Source organism: Podarcis cretensis, assembly GCF_951804945.1.
Source record: "Podarcis cretensis genome assembly, chromosome: 1".
NCBI classification, from domain to species: domain Eukaryota; kingdom Metazoa; phylum Chordata; class Lepidosauria; order Squamata; family Lacertidae; genus Podarcis; species Podarcis cretensis.
Window position 1 is genome coordinate 89,980,085 of NC_137170.1, and position 17,583 is coordinate 89,997,667.

The 17,583-nt window shown below is 44.9% G+C and overlaps 1 pseudogene across 1 annotated transcript; it reads left to right on the forward strand.

Moving 5' to 3' along the window:
- Positions 1-1,553: 1,553 nt before the first annotated feature.
- On the forward strand, positions 1,554-2,702 carry LOC307202895 (intraflagellar transport protein 22 homolog pseudogene; annotated as a pseudogene). The gene is made up of 2 exons: positions 1,554-1,643; positions 1,957-2,702. The product of its transcript is annotated as an intraflagellar transport protein 22 homolog pseudogene (transcript).
- The last annotated feature ends 14,881 nt before the right edge of the window (positions 2,703-17,583 follow it).

Genomic DNA, 17,583 nt, shown 5'->3' on the forward strand with positions numbered 1-17,583 from the left:
TTGGAGTTTCAGCTTCAGGATCTGTCCTTCCAGTGTGCTCTCAGGGCTAATTTCCTTCAGAATGGATAGGTTTGATCTTCTAGCAGTCCATGGGACTCTCAAGAGTCTCCTCTAGCACCATAATTCAAAAGCATCAATTCTTCGGCGATCAGCCTTCTTTATGGTCCAGCTCTCACTTCCATACATGAAGGCGTGCCTTTACTTTCTCCCACATAAACTGCCACTCAGTCCTGTGTAAAGCAAAATGCTGCATTTGTGGAAGAGACAAAATGTGCCCAGACTACATAACTCAGAATACCAGTGTCAGGGGCTCAGGAGCAGAGGCACAGGGAAGAGAGGAGATGGAGAGCGAAGGGGAAGAATTTGAGGGGAGCGTAGGAGAAGAGGACAGTGGACTGAGGGATTCCATGAGCCTCTCCAGCGAAGATTCACAGAAGGGGGCGCCAGCGGCCAGGGGTAGGGGGTTCCCAAGGGGAATGCCCCAGGAGCAAGGGGGCAGCAGGGACTCCCAGAGCAGTAGCTGGAAATCAGGACCAGCTTCCCCACCAGAGCAGAGTGGGGGGGAAGAGTCCCAAGGATCGGGGCCAGTGCATTCCCCACCAGGGAGAGAAGATAAGGCAGGGCTGACCACGCCTCCATCAGAAAGTCGGACAACGGAGGAGAGGTCAGATCCGGCCAGTGTCCCGGAAGAGGGAAGCAGTGACCGAAGTACTGTAACGGTTAGGAGAAAGGTCACTGGGCTGGCGCGAGAGGCAAGTTCAAATGTACAGGAGCGCGGGACAGCAGAGAATGAGGATTGGGAACCGGGTCCTAAAGCCCGCCGGGGGGAGGGGGAGGAGCTAAGCGACTCAGCGTCGGAAGAGTCCAGAAAGGGCAATGCCCCAGCGGGCAGGAGGACCCAGAGGAGGAGAGAGCAGCGTAAAAGGTAGAGCAGGGCTAGGATCTTAAACTGGTGTCATAGGGGAGGAGACTCAGACGGGACTTCGCCGATCTAGGGTTTAAGACGTAGGGCTGCACGCTGTGGCTTTGAAATGGAAACTGAACTTCAATAAAGACTTTTGTACATTACTACAGCCTAGCGTTGGTCCTCTGTGAGCTGGGACCTAGAGGCAGCTCTGACAACCGGCATTTGGGGTCTCATGGCTGGGATCAGTGTCTGTCCCTAAAGGCCACTTGAGGGTTTTAATATGCTTCCAGTGCCTTCTCACTCTCTCCTGCATACGAATGAGAGGAGTTCAAGAGGCACACTTACCTTCCAAGCAATGTTTTTGGGTTGGGGGAGGATGGAAACTTAATTCCATTCATAGGAAACTGCCTTTAACCAGGTCAGAATATGAGTCCACCTGCTGGATGGCCTCTAGACCAGAACATTTTCCAATTCACTGTTACCTTGAAACTTTGGAACAGTGCAGCATGGATAGGTTTGGAAATGGAGAACTGTCCTGAAACCCTGCTCAGACATTAGTGATGGAGTGAGGAAACTATGTGTGGGTGGAAAGTGGAACTGGGGAAAGCTCTGGAACATGGCCTCTCTCTAAATTGCTCCTGAGTAGATGAACTTATTCAATGTTTATAGCACTTCTAAAAAGAACAGAATTACTGCAGAAAAGCTTCTTTCTCCCAGCTTGGTTGACAAAGGACAGGTGGATGCTCCTATTATTATTATTATTATTATTATTATTATTATTATTATACCACATTATACTCACAGGTCTCAGGACGGTTCACAAGATAAAATCAGAATATAAAACCACAAAGCACATACTCAAAATAAAAAACAACAACAACCCAATAACACCCCCCCAAAAAAAAAGAAAGAAAGAGATGAGGATAATTTGTTATAGATTGTTGTTTACAGAGTGGGGGAATAGCTACAGTTTTTAAATTAAAATATTACCGTACTTCAGAATGCACCCAACATCCCCATTCAGTCAAGTCTTATTTTATATATAATAGAATCGCAAACACCTCACACGGATTTATATTCCATTCTTCAATGTGTTTCCAGAGGATTGGAGCTGCCCTTTCAGCTGTTTGCTCAGGTTGGCTTTATATGTGAGGTCAAGGCTATGTGGCCTAGTCCAAGGGAAGGTGCCAAAGGTGAAGATCCTCTTTGTTGGCCCCAGTGAGGCTGGAAAGCCTGTCTTGGCAAACTCCTTGTCAGAGAGCACCGAAGGCATTGGTAGTTATCTCCCATCACATGCAGTAAGGACCCGAGAATACAAGAAGCCAGATTTCGGGGGAAATGGCAAAGGAGCAGGGTGTTGGATTGAACTGTGGAATTGTGGAGGGGATCAAAAATCCGAGACTTTCTGGCCAGTACTGATGAAAGATTCCCATGGGGTCACTATTGTTTTTAACCAAGGCTCGTCTGGCTGTGTGAAGGAGATTGAAATGTGGCACTCTTGTTTTATCCAGCAACAGCAGCTGCCGGAGAGCCAGTGCCTGCTCATTTCACATCATAAGCCAGGCAGCGCAATGAACCCGGAGAATCTCACTTTGCCTCCACTGCTGAACTGGCTGCAGGTCGTCCACTCTGGCCTCAAAGAAGACCCTGAAGATTCCGGATGGAGTTTGTGAAGTCCCTCAGTGGCATTATCAAGTTGGGAAATGAGAACTGAGACAGGGAGATGCTGCTGATCACTTAAAAGCAGGATGAACGTTGCTGCAAAGAAAATAAAAGAAATGCCCATTTAAACACACACACACACACACACACACACACACACACGTAGGTTTCCAGGGCAGCTCTCAACAAGTTAAAAATTTAGAAAAACAAAACAAAACATAAAAACAAGAACATTAAAATTGCAAAACATAAGAGGCATATAAAAGCAGTCAATAAAATTTGTAAAAAACACCAAGCAGCATAAAAGAAGCAAAGAAAGGGTTAATGACTTGAGCCCATCACCAATGTATCAGGTCTAACTGGAGCATATCAGTTTGGATGGCCAGAAGGTGGCAGTGCTTGCCTGTCCAATCTCCTTTCTATTAAGATGGCCTCATAGGAGTTTCCTCCCACACCCTTGTCTTTTTAGGATTACCACGCAACTTTTAACAACTTGGCCATCTGAGATACATTTTGAGTCTTTTTGTGTGTGGAAGCAATGCTCAAAAGACAGTAGAAGAGATGTTCAATAGACAGCTGCAATCTCATTTTGCTGCCTGTGCTCCTTTCTATTCTTCATGGCTTCTCCTCCCAACCAACCCCAATGATAACTTTTCCTTTTGATGAAGCAGTAGCCTCAGTGTGGGATCTACGCTGCTTAAGAACAGCACTGCTGAACCAGGCCAAGGGTGCCCTCCACTTTAACTCCCATCCCTGAGTCAGCATGGCCAATGCCCTTTGGAGATGTACTCCAAAGGGACCGCATTGGCTATCATTAGTTCAGCATCCTTTTTCAGAAAAGCCCCATCTGGCCCAGTGATGAGTCTGTGGCATCCATGGATCATGCTCTACTTGTCACCCTTCCCAGAAAATGCATTTTGTCCATTTTGTCTGCATTTCTTACCTGGGTATTGCTGCCGATTTTGCTCTTCTCTTGAGCACCGTCTCATTGGCACACTGAGCAGTCACCTTTTCTTGAGCTGTTTCCCCCATGCAATCCTCATTGACCGCAGTTGTCATTTGAGCTGCAGCGGCAAGCTTCATGATGCCTTCCAATGACTGGATGTGCTCGAAAACGAAGTCATCCAGGCGCATGGGTAGGGTTAGATGTTTAAAGTGTGCATGTTTCAAGTCCTTGAAATAAGCCTTACTGGAAGCGCTGCTGGCTGTAACACCACCATATCCATAGAATGGAACCATCACAGCTGTCCACAGTGGAATCAAATGGGAAATTTTAAGTATGTCTCTTACTAGATCTGGAAGCATTTGACAGTTAGGCCTAGTTCCAGGAACAACACTGGTGGTGACAGTATGCCTTATTTCCTCCACCATGAGTGTGAAAGCATTACCATTGCACTTTTCTATGGGACCAGCAGGAGAACATACGTCACTCCATTCTTCTTCCCTTGTATCTCCTGGAGGACAAAAACCTTCAATCCTTTGTAGAAGGATGTGTTTGCTTAGCTCACAATTTGTTGGCTGGCCTGTATCCTTGCCCTCTCCCTCAGTTTGACTCACGGCAACAGTGATGATGTGTCTCAGCAGAGACTTCACATCTTTTATATCCCATGCTTGCGCCACCAGACCCAGAGACTTTAAGTAGAATTCACGAATTTGGGGATGCTGTCCCCACAGACTAGGCCAACTTGCCACCAGGTTCATCATGTGCCCTACATCATTCCTGATGTAGCTATAGGGCAAATTCTTCAATCCCCGGTTGTCATTCAAAATCTTTGCACACTCATCCAGATAGTCTGACAGCGATGGAAATGGTGTGAATGCCTGAATGCATGCTGACATGAGAGTTTGAGATGTGCTCACAACAACCTCCTTAGGCTTCTCTGCACCATCTCGGAGCCACATTTTCAACCAATATTGGACGGTCTCTGCATCATGTTGTTCAGACACCATGCTGCACACCGGATAGATTTTTTGGGCCTCCAGGTTTTGAACAACAGCACTATACAGAAGTATGTGATCAGATTTTTCACACTTTCCACCCCTATCAACCATTTGGACCAATCCTCCTGTTGCACCAATGCTCAGACTTGGAAGCCTGGCAGTGTTCATGTACCGATGGTAAACCTGGAGCTGTGCTGAGCTGTGATATCTTACAAACAGGTAATCATAGGACACCTGCCGGATAATACCCTCATATGGTGGTATGTTCATTGCAAGTGCAACAGCAAGGATGGGATCTTCATGCAAGCGAGTTCCCTTCAGAGCATTGCACTTTGCCACACCCGAGAGATTTGTCAAAGGCAGATAACTAGCTCCAAGATCACCAAATGTCATAGTGGCATCTGCAGATAGCTTTCTTTTCAGATCTGGTGGATGAGAATCACTGAAGCGGCCCTTGTAAGAGCATTGCATTATTACTGCTGCTTCTGCTGGCAGTGCTGCTGTAACACGTCCTATGAACTGTGACTTGCAAAATGTGCATTCTCCTTCCACTTTCAAATATTGCTGCGCCACGTCTGACCTAGTGACCTTTCCTTCCCTGTATCTTATTTTACAGGGCCATTTCAAATGAGGCTGCACACGAAAGTTTAGCTTGTGCGTCCATACATGAGGTTTCGGCACATTTAAGATGCAAATCTCAGCCCATTCCTCTTTAGAAAATATGATTGTGAATTCCTTTCTCTCTAGAGTTTCATCCACATTTGTTTGTTTGCTCCAAAAGTATTCATCCTCTTTACTTTCTTCAAGGTTTCCCTCTGTTTTGTAGTCTTTGGACTCAGCAGAGGATAAAGTTGGTGAACGCTCATGATTTACCCTGTCAGAATCTGCAGGTTCTGTACAAATTCCCAATGCGCTGTGGAACTCATAGCGATTACCAATAACAGTCAAATAAAGGTTGCAGGGAGAAATGTTGATTTTCTTCTTTGCAAGTTTGTCACTAAGTCTTCTCCAAACAATGTGTTTTTTCCCAGAAATCTTTCCATTATTTTGCACTATTGCTTCCCGTTCTTCAATGAGTAAAGGCCTAACCTCAGAAACAGGAAATGTGCATGGTCTCGGCATTGTTTCATGTACTATGTGAAATATATGAGAAGCATAGCATTAATTTATTTCATAAAATTTATACACTGCTTGACTGTAAAAACAAAAACAAAAAACCACCTCAAAGCAGTTTACAAAAGATAAAACAGTAAAATCAAGGGGGGAGGGAATCACACCTCTACTTCCAAACATACAAAAAATAATAATACTAAAGCATATTAAAATTCCCTCAACTTTCTGAGCATCTGGGTAGACTTGCCTAAACAAGAATTTGTAAGCAGGCACCAAAAAGTGTATGGAGGATGAATGGCCATCTGTCATGTATGATCTAGTCGAGATTCCTGAGTTGCAAGGGGTTGGACTAGATGATCCCCAGGATCCCTTACAACTTTACAATTCTATGATTCTATGAAGGCACCTACTTGATCCCATTAGGCAAGAAGTTCCAAAATGTAGGCCTTGCCAAGCTAAATGAGGCAGGATTCCAATTCCAATCTAACTTTCCTTTCACATTGCAGTACAGACTACTGGTGTGATTGAAATTTAAAATAGCATAACATTATTAAAGATTCTGATGTGAGAAAAGATAATTAGAAAACACAGCAGAAGTGCAAGCTTTACAATCAGTAAAAAAGTAACTGAAGGAACGCCACGTGTGAATGCAGCCATAGCCAACTCAACTTCCTGTCCATTTAGCTACAGATCTTAAAGTCATAAACAGCAGAAATACAAAAGCATACAATAACTTCAAAAAAAATCTCAGGATGGTACAGGACTCCAGTTAGACTAAAAAGAATAACAGCAATGTGTTTGCTTATAATTGCTTGTTGTAAAATCTGCTGTTATTATTTGAAACACCCATACACACACAAAATATACACACATATTTACACACGCAGACTCACAGACTCACAATACATATGAAGTAGGCTCTGGCTGACAAAAGTTTATGACATACTAAAAACAGTTCTTAAAGTCCCACAGACTATTTGTTGTTGTTTATTGATGGTGAATGAGAGGCAACCCCACCCCCACAACTGTTTCAAAGTGCTTATTGCCCCTGCAAAATATTCTGAAGATTTTATCTATGTTTAATATTATAGAGGTGCTTGACATACCTGTTTCAGTCTTCCTTTCGGCTTTGCAGTCTGTTGCTCCCAGGATATTGGGTGGAGCGAGGGTTCATGACTAAGCATTGTGAAAGCTACAGGCCTCTCCGCAATTTGTATGACTACTCTTGGGTGGGGTTTTGTTTTGGGCAATACCTGTGACTCTTGGTTTGAGTATCTGTTCTTCAGTTCGTAGGACGGAGCAAAACGCAGAGATCATGGTGCAAAACAGTTCAAAATTTTGGCAATGTCACAGTTAATGAAGGTCACATAGAGGTCAAGGCAAACAACTGTATTTTACCAGTGAATCTGAAGAAGTGTGCATGCACATGGAAGCTTATACCAAGAACAAACTTAGTTGGTCTCTAAGGCGCCACTAGACAATATTATTATTATTATTATTATTATTATTATTATTATTTTACCATTGTTAGACTAGTCTCACCCAAACCAGCTATTTTTATTCACAGCCTCTGGACAAAGGAGGCTGCATTTAACAATGTTGGCTAATGGTCACTGATAGGTCTGCTATTCATGAATTTCTGTAATCCCCTATTAAAGCCATCTAAGTAAATGGCCACCACAATGATCTTGTGCTGACCAGCTCCAGTCAAAAGGGAGACAATCCTCCAAGGAATGCCAGTTCCAATCTTGCAAAGACATCAAACCCCCCTCCCCAAATATTTCAGTGAAAACTGTGTAACACCCAATCTCTATTCTTTGAGTTTTTCTCAGTTCCTCATCATTCTAAACCAGTGGCTATAGTATTACTGTAATGCGATCATTGCTGTCCACATGCCATTGACAGTCTTTGGCAAATGTTTCATTTACATTTTTACTTTACACATGACACCACACATCCCACCGTTTTGTTTTGTTTTTCCTTGCTGAAATTATTTGTATCCCAACTTCCAGGCCCTTCCGGGGGGGGGGGGAGGTTCGAAAAGGCCACTTGTGCCATTGTTATGCAAAGCTAGCAAAGAGGTGCCACAATTTATTTTATTTCATTCAGTCTTTTATTACATGTATATACCAACTTTTCCCCAAGGAGCTGAAGGCAACTACCATATTTTTCACTCTATAACACGTACCCGACCATAACACGCACGTAGTTTTTAGAGGAGGAAAATCCGTAGGCATGCCACGCGTAGGCATTTCCTCCATAACAGGCACAGACATTTCCCCTTACTTTCTAGGAGGAAAAAAGTGAGTGTTATGGTGCAAAAAATATGGTACATGATTCTCCTCTCCTCCATTTTATCTTCACAACCACTTGGTGAGGGAAGTTAGGCTGAGAGGCAGTGACCAGCCCAAGGTCACCCGGCGAGTTTCATGGCTGAGTGGAGATTTGAACCCTGGTCTCCCAGGGTCTAGTCCAACACCCACATCTACTGTTTTTGCTGAAACAGACTAAAGACTCAAAGTCTTAAAGGCTAACAAATGTATTATATGGCATCAGCTTTTGTGGACTTGAGTCTTGTGTCTGATGCAGTGGATTTGAGCCCATGAACAATGTCATAAGAAATCTGTTCATATTTTAAAACATTGCAAGTTTGTTTCTGAGGAGAGAGAGGGAACATTTGAAAATGTATGGAAATCTGGTCAGCAGCTATTTCTTCAGCAGGGGGTTTATCTGCGCAATCCTGGATCTGCACCCTGACTCACTCCTGCATTAGCTGAGACACCAGTGTGAACAGGCAACTGATGCATATAAGAAGAGGAGGTCTCTGACAAAGCCTCAGCTGATTTATAAGAATGAAGAACAAGAGGTTAGAGATCCTGTTATGTACTGAGTTGAATAGGATCCAAACTGCAGCAGTCTGATTGGTCCCAGAACAATAGGATCCAAAATGCAGCAGTCTGATTGGTCCTAGAACAATAGGATTCAGAATGCAGCAGTCTGATTGGTCCTAGAACAATGCAGCAGTATGATTGGTTGGCAGGAACCTCCCAATCATGCTCCAGATAGAAGTGAATCCACAACCTGATTGGCTTACATAGAATTCCGGAATTAGCCAATCATGTGCAGCCCATTGTGTAAATAGTGTATATAAAGCAGATACTTTGAGGGGACTTTCATTCATTCCTCCTCACCACTATGAGCTGAATAAAGAGCATGAAATCACTTTGCGACTCTGAGTATATTTCAGATCCCTTTATTTATCAAGGGGCAGCCGACATGGATCCCCTCTTCAGAGGTTGTTTGACATCACTTCCAGCCAGCATGGCCAATGATCAGGGAAGGTGAAAGTGGTACCCCAACAACATCTATGCAGGGCCTGCATGTTAGTTAGTGGGAGACAAGGTAAAAAGGTAAAGGTAAAGGACCCCTGGATGAGTAAGTCCAGTCAAAGGTGACTATGGGGTGTGGCACTCATCTCATTTCAGGCTGAGGGAGCCGGCGTTTGTCCACAGACAGCTTTCTGGGTCATGTGGCCAGCATGACTAAACCGCTACTGGAGCAACAGGACACTGTGACAGAAACCAGAGCGCACAGAAATGCCATTTACCTTCCCACCCCAGGGATACCTATTTATCTACTTGCACTGGTGTGCTTTTGAACTGCTAGGTTGGCAGGAGATGGGACAGAGCAGCAGGAGCTCACCCTGTTGTGGGGATTCAAACCGCCAACCTTCTGATCAGCAAGCCCAAGAGGCTTGGTGTTTTAGACCACAGTGCCACCCGCATTCCAAGGCAGTTGAGATGCATATTGAATCATTACTTAGTGTTAGGACCTATGTTGGGGCTGGACCAAATACTTCAGCTGCCAGTTGCCTACAAAAGACAACAACAGGTATGTATACTGTTGTGTGGACAAGGCTGGCATAGTCAGGACTGACATCAGACGCTGGCCTCATTTAAAATCGGCCAAGGCACACAGGCAACCTTTGAGCCCCTGATTCTGCTGCTCAGTCACACTCTTTGTTGTGATAGATCTTGCCCCACCAAAAGAAGCTTATGCTAGGTGACCTTTGAAGTCATCACCAAACTACTGTTCTATGATATCAAGGCAGTTTCTTTGATTTTGTGCCCAAATGAGGTTGAGGGATGATGGAGCCTCTTAACTAATTGCTTCATATGTGGAATGTGCCTGCCTTGCCTTCTCTGGCTGCTTGTCGGAGGCATTGTTTTGGACTGAATAGCTCCGCTAGAAAAGCCAGTGTTTTCCTAAGGCCATGACTTAAATCTAATGGGGCAGGGAGGGGAGGAGGGAGAGAGCATTGTGTAGACTCCCTTTATTATATGTACACAGAGACCCTTGTTCCTTCCTATGCCCGCCGCATGCTGGGAACAGCTGACCCCCACCCTGATCCGTCCCCCGGAATTAGAAGATGGAGAAGCTATTTATTAGGGGACCTTTTATCATTTGGCAAGGCTGAGTGGGACAGGCTAACAGGGAGCCAAAGGTTTTGTTTGTGTTTTGGTAAGAAGAGGAGGGAGGAGGCCTCAAAAGTCAGCTTAAATATGAGCTCAAGTCCATGGGGCATGGCTGGAATCCCAAAGCAGCATTATGCACTGCTTTACCCAAAATGAGTGGAACCGAGCAGGAGGAAATGCACTGCCTTACCGCCCTTAGACCTTATGATGAAGGGCAGTATACAAATCTTATTAAAAATAAAAATAAATAACTAATAATATTGGTATCCTAAGTTTAGCAGATGTAGCACAGTAGCTGAGAGTGTGGGCACAGAGCACAGCAAGGTCACATCCACACCACAGAGTTAAAACACATTTCTACCACTTTAACAGTTGTTGCTTCCCCCAATGATTCCTGGGATTTGTAGTTTACCTCCTCACAGAGTTTCAGTTCCTGGCAACCTTAACAAAATACACTTCCAAGGATATGAGAATAAATGTCAGAAGAGGTGTGGTAGCAGAGGAACATAGATACATACATATTGGTCAGGTTTCAGCATATAACACCAATTGTTGGCTCGACCGCACAGGCTGCCAATGAGCTCCCAGGCTGAATTCGAAGTGCTGGTTTTCACCTATAAAGCCTTAACTAAGCTCAGGATCACAATACTTCAAGGATGCCTCTCTCTATGTGAACTAAATTGGCCCCGGCAATCAACATCTGAGGCCCTTCTTCGTGTGCTTCATCCGTGTGAGGTCCGGGGGGTGGCAAGACAAGAATGGGCCTTTTCTGTGGTGGCTCCCTGCTTCTGGAATGCTCTCCCCAGGGAGGCTTACCTAGCACCGTCATTACATATCAGATTTTTAAAAATACTTTTTATTGGAGGTTCTTCATTACATATCATTAAGTGCGAGGCAAAAACTGTCCTCTTCTCCCAGATCTTTAGCTAATTAAATCTTTTAAACTGGGACATGGGGGGTAGGGGGGAAGGTGTAATTATTTTTGTTTGTTATTGTGTTATGTATTTTTGTGTTTTTACATTGTAAACCACCCTGTGCTCCTCGGATGTTGATGATGATGATTATAAAATGGTCATATCCAAAACAAGGATCCTCAGCTACATAATTACAAGGTATATGATCCCACAGAACCCATTTACCATTCTATTGCATTGCTTGGAGAAAGAAAATATTGCAAGAGTACAATGTGAAATTAGCAGGCCCTTTGTTAACAGCACCCAAGTTTCAACGGGTTCCACGATGGAAATGTCCGCAGGTACCACCTTCTAAGCAGTAGTTGACAAAGCATGGGAACTGGTTGCTGTTGGCATCCATCTGTCTCGAGAGACAATGGAGGAAGCCTCCAGGGGTGAAGTCATACCATGCCCATAAAGGTAAAGGTAAAGGGACCCCTGACCATTAGGTCCAGTCATGGCCGACTCTGGGGTTGCGGCACTCATCTCGCTTTATTGGCCAAGGGAGCCGGCGTACAGCTTCCGGGTCATGTGGCCAGCATGACTAAGCCGCTTCTGGCAAACCAGAGCAGCACACGGTAACACCGTTTACCTTCCCGCCAGAGCGGTACCTATTTATCTACTTGCACTTTGATGTGCTTTCAAACTGCTAGGTTGGCAGGAGCAGGGACCGAACAACGGGAGCTCACCCCGTCACGGGGATTCGAACTGCCAACCTTCTGATTGGCAAGTCCTAGGCTCTGTGGTTTAAGCCACAGCGCCACCCGCGGTCATGGCAGCACCTAAATGACCTTCCCAGAGCACAAGCCTTGGCAGTGTGTATGGAGGTCCTGCGCTTCTCTCCACATCATGGGTAGAAACCGCCTACTTGACCATTAAACCCACTATTGCTCTCATCTGCTCCACTGGATGTAATTAATTAGATACTGTAGGTAAGACAGATAAAGGAAAGGAATACGACAAGGCTGTATATCGTCTCCCAGCTTATTTAACTTATATGCAGAATTCATCATACGAAAGGCTGGGACTGGATGAATCTCAAGATGGAATAAAGATTGCCGGGAGAAATATCAACAACCTCAGATATGCAGATGACACAACCTTGATGGCAGAAAGTGAGGAGGAATTAAAGAACCTTTTAATGAGGGTGAAAGAGGAAAGTGCAAAATATGGTCTGAAGCTCAACATCAAAAAAACAAAGATCATGGCCACTGGTCCCTCCTGGCAAATAGAAGGGGAAGAAATGGAGGCAGTGAGAGGTTTTACTTTCTTAGGTTCCATGATCACTGCAAATGGTTAAAAGATACCTGCTTCTTGGGATAAAAGCGATGACAAACCTAGACAACATCTTAAAAAGCAGGGACATTACCTTGCCGTCAGAGGTCCATATAGTTAAAGCTATGGTTTTCCCAGTAGTGATGTATGGAAGTGAGAGCTGGACCAGAAAGAAGGCTGTTTACCGAAGAATTGATGCTTTTGAATTATGGTGCTGGAGGAGACTCTTGAGAGTCCCATGGACTGCAAGAAGATCAAACCTATCCATTCTGAAGGAAATCAGCCCTGAGTGCTCACTGGAAGGACAGATCCTGAAGCTGAGGCTCCAATACTTTGGCCACCTCATGAGAAGAGAAGACTCCCTGGAAAAGACCCTGATGTTGGGAAAGATGGAGGGCACAAGGAGAAGGGGACGACAGAGGACGAGATGGTTGGACAGTGTTCTCAAAGCTACCAACATGAGTTTGACCAAACTGAGGGAGGCAGTGGAAGACAGGAGCGCCTGGCGTGCTCTGGTCCATGGGGTCACGAAGAGTCAGATACGACTAAACAGCAACAACAACAACAACAACAACAACAACAACAACAACAACAACAAGATAGCTATACTAGATAGACAGATGTGGGGAGTATATATGGACTCCAACCATGTTTTTGTGTTGTGTGTTATGTGCAATTTGACTATTTTATCTGTTTACAACATGGGACAAGGAAGAGAAAATATCTAAGAATGCCACCTGAGAATGGGAGCAATGAGGAAAAGGTTGTGCTATGGGTGAAGTTTCATTCTTTATACTTGAGCAACCTATCCTGTGCAAAAAGAGGCTTGTTTTAAAGGTTTGGGAATGAGGAAGCTTTTACACCGGGGGGGGGGGGGACTATATTGTTGCTGTTCCTTTTTTTGGGAAAAAGTACTTTTATTGAGAACAAATTGTTATTTATGAGTTATCTCAGCCATTACTTTTTAATTCCATCCTATTTTCTTTGGGATTCAGATGCTATTTTTGTGGATATTTCTTTTATTTAATTTTCCCTGGGTTGTCAAACTTGCACACCCAAACAGATGGCATTTCCAAAAAAGAAAAGAAGCCCTTGATCTTTTATTAGAAAGTGCTTGGAAAGCAAGTTGCATGAAGCGAACCACAGTGCCTTCAGGAGGATCCAGTGGGTCAAAAGTTAGAGATGTGCCCTTGAGGCTTAAATCAAAGGCAGAGTTGACAGGAAGCCAATCTTACCTTCCCCCCACCCCTACCCCCAGGACACTGCTGTCACCACAGGTCAGGGGAAAAGCTGACCCTTCTCAATTGTGTTCCACATTGCAGTCAATTCAAACAGCCTTTAGATGCATATCTCCACCTCAACCTCAACATCACCCCCGGCCACATTTCTTGGTCCGAATTACACCACTAGAAAGATATAGGAAGCTGTGATTTGGTGATGACATGCATCTGCATTTTCCGAGGACTGTAACTGTTTAAGAACGAGAGCGCCAAAGGCTCATCTGAGAGCCAATGTGGTGTAATGGTTAGAGTGTTGGACTAGGACCTGGGAGACCAGGGTTCAATTTCCCATTCAGCCATGAAGCTCACTGGGTGACATTGGGCCAGTCACTGTCTCTTAGCCCACCCTACTTCACAGGATTATTGTGAGGGAGGGAAATGAGGAGGGGCAAACAATGTGTGTCACCGCCTTGAGCTCCTTGGAGGAAAGGTGGTATAGAAATCTAATACATACAATTCATATATACATCTCATCCCGCACCCTGCTTCTTCAGGGTGACCAATGAGGTGCCAGCATCTGAGGCCCTTCTTTGTGTGCCTCCTCTGTGAAAGGTCTGGAGGGCGGCAATATGAGAAGGGGCCTTTTCTGCGATGGCTCCCTACTTGTGGCATGCTCTGGCCAGGAAGGCTCACCCTTGTTATATATCTTTAGATGCCAGGCAAAAAAACTCCTCGTCTCCCAGGTCTTTGGCTAATTAAACTTTCTAAACGGAGGGGTATTGTTTTCCTTTATTATTGTGATGGTATGTATTTTTGTGTTTTTGTATTATAAACTGCCTTGTGATATTCAGATGAATCTTGGTATAGAGAAATAACGACAACCACAATGATGATGCCTTTGAAAGAAAGCCAGCAAGGCAGGTCATGAAGACAATAGCTGATACTGCTCCCCTACAACTGGCTGATTGGAAGGTCGGCAGTTTGAATCCCCGCAACGGGGTGAGCTCCCATTGTTCTGTCCCAGTTGCTGCCTACCTAGCAGTTCAAAAGCACACCAAGGCAAGTAGATAAATGGGTACCACTGCAGCAGGAAGGTAAACAGCGTTTCTGTGCACTCTGGCTTCCGTCACGGTGTCCCGTTGCACCAGAAGTGGTTTAGTCATGCTGACCTCACGACCCGGAAAGCTGTCTGTAGATGAACACTGGCTCCCTCAGCCTGAAGCGAGATGAGCGCCGTACCCCATAGTCACCTTTGACTGGACTTAACCATCCAGGGGTCCTTTACCATTTACCTTACAACTGGCATTCAGTAGCATGCTGCCTCCATCTAAAGCAGGGCAAGGGATCTCAGGCCTGAGGGACAAGGCATTAAAAAAACCACAAGACTATACAGAAATTACATTAAAATAAAAGTCAGTCCTGATAAAAACCATAAACAATAAAGCAACAGCATGACCAATACAACACTCCAACAGAAAGCCTTTCTAAATGTGCTGGTTTTTAAAAGCTTTTTAAAATACGCCAACTCTAAGGGCCAACCACACATCCTTGGGGAAGTTCCATCACCTGAAGGCTACTACAGAGAAGGCTCTTTCTAGCCCCTGCCCATCTTCCAGGTGGGTCACTGAGCAGGGCCTCTGAAGGCAGGCATAGGCTCATGTGGGTGCAGCTGTTAAACCCATCAGCCTCCAAGCTGCCAGCTTTCCACAAGCTGCTGTGAGTAGTAATCCCAAACATCTGGAGGGCACCAGGTTAGGGAAAACTGGATTAAGACACTAAAGGTTTAAAAAGAAAACAGCACTTTGAACTGGATCCAAATATGTGCTGATAATCAGACATGACAGCACTATAAAATCATAGAACTGTAGAGTTGGCAGGGACCATAAGGGTCATCTAAGCCAAAGCCCTGCAATATAAAAATCTTGTTGCCTGACATGGGGCTCAAACCCATGACCCCCGGATTAAGAGTTGCCAACTCTATCAACTGAGCTACCCCACAGGCACAGCTAAATGTTACAGGGGAGAAGCCCATAACTTGACAAGAAGTGTGATGTAGTAGATAGAGTGTCAGACTAGGAACTAGGGAGAGCAGGGTTCAAATCCCCACTCAACCACGAAGCTCACTGGGTGACTTTCGGCCAGTCACTGTCTCTCAGTCTAACCTACCTCACAGGCTTGTTGTGGGGACTGAACGAAGGAGGGAACCATATATGTCACCTTCAGCTTTTTGGAGAAAAAGGTGGGATGGAAATGCAATCAATCAATTTCATATCTAGTTCTGCTCTATGGGGCATTAAGAGAATAACACACATCCAAGTTCTCCTAAATTATATCTCTCCCCACCCCCCTTAAAAACAACAACACAATAAGGTAAGGACATCCCAGTCCTTGGCGTCTCTTTTTTGCTTTGCCAATTTGTTTTGCATAGTGCTTCATTGACAAAACAGAGCTGTAAAATAATCAATGGTAGATGTCTGTGGGAAAGTGCTGCTTTGAAAGAGAATACTTTTTAACAGACAATTGCAAGACCTCATGCCTCTGGGAGGAGGTGCAATCGCAGTCCTCCCTCCTTTTTGAACAAAAGCAGAACTCCCCTCCCCGCCTGAACAAGCCTACATCTGTTTGGCAATGCCACATTTTCTGGGGTAAAATAAAACCCTGACAACAAACAGCTCGACTTATATATGGAGGGTAACTGCTTAGGAACAGAGCCCTGCTTGTTAAAGCTTAAATCTGTCAGAAACCTGCCATTCTCCCCACCACCACCCCTTGGGAGTAATTGCAGCCTGCCGCTCACATGAACTGCATCCTGCTTTCTACACATCCCAGGGAGAAAGAAACTCAGAACAGCTGTAATCCCCGCCCCCAACAAATCAGGAATGACTGTGCTTTAGAAACAGGGACTCCTTTCCATTTTGCGTATCTGCAGAGAAGCAACACATGTGTCATCTGAATCTGTCTAAATTTGCTTCCACTATTATGGTTTCAGCTGGAAACAAAGAACCTCAAATGAATAAGAGCAGCAGACAATGGCTCAGGCAAGCACCGAGAGCCTCTGAACAAAGATTGCCCTTCCTTCCCACCACAGAACGATATTCAATTGCAAAAAGAAAGAAAAGTGACGTTAACTCCTGAGCTAAGGCACAAAGTCAGAACAATGGATAGGCCCTAAGGAAGGAAATGAAAAGCTGAGCAATTACTGCCCTCAGTGAACAACCTGGTCACTCTAGTATAAAAGTGCAACAGTTGCTTTTGAAAAATGAGACTTTAGAGCCGGTTGTAAAGATGCCACACAGTGTAACAGCTCAATTCTATATGTGCCTCCTCAGATATAAACTCCACTGAGCTCAAGGGGATTTACTTCCAGGTAAGAGGGCATCATATTGAAGGCTTAGGCAAGAGTTTTAAATAAACTGTTTCCTTTTCATCGGTTTATTTGGCTCAGACTCCCATTCCTGTGAATCTGAGGACATGCAGAAATCTTAATGGCACAGGAACTTTTCGTAGTGTAGGGCTTGGTGGACAGGTTCCAGCTGGTGGGCTGGAGGTTCCCCACCCCTGATATAGGCAATGATATACTACACAATGGTGCAGGACACATGTAAGGTAAAGGTAAAGGGCCCCTGGACAGTTACGTCCAGTCAAAGGCAACTATGGGGTACAGCGCCCATCTCCCTTCAGGCCAAGGGAGCCAGCGTTTGTCCACAGACAGCTTTCCGGGTCATGTGGCCAGCATGACTAAACTGCATATGGCGCAATAGGGCACCGTGATGGAATGTAGGGAACCTTTGGCTCAGCAGATGTTGCTGAAATACAACTCCCACCGTTCCTGCCCATTAGCTGTGCTTGCTGAGGCTGATGGAAGCTGTAGTTCAGCAGCACCTGGGGGACCAAAGGTTCCCCACCCCTCGCATAATGGGCCAGAGGACAGCAGTCGCAATGCTAGTGAATGGCTGCAGCACCCAGCACAGTGAGGACATCGTTGGCCTATGTATGTTTTGTGGTATTTTATGCATCGTGACTTTTTATTGATTCTC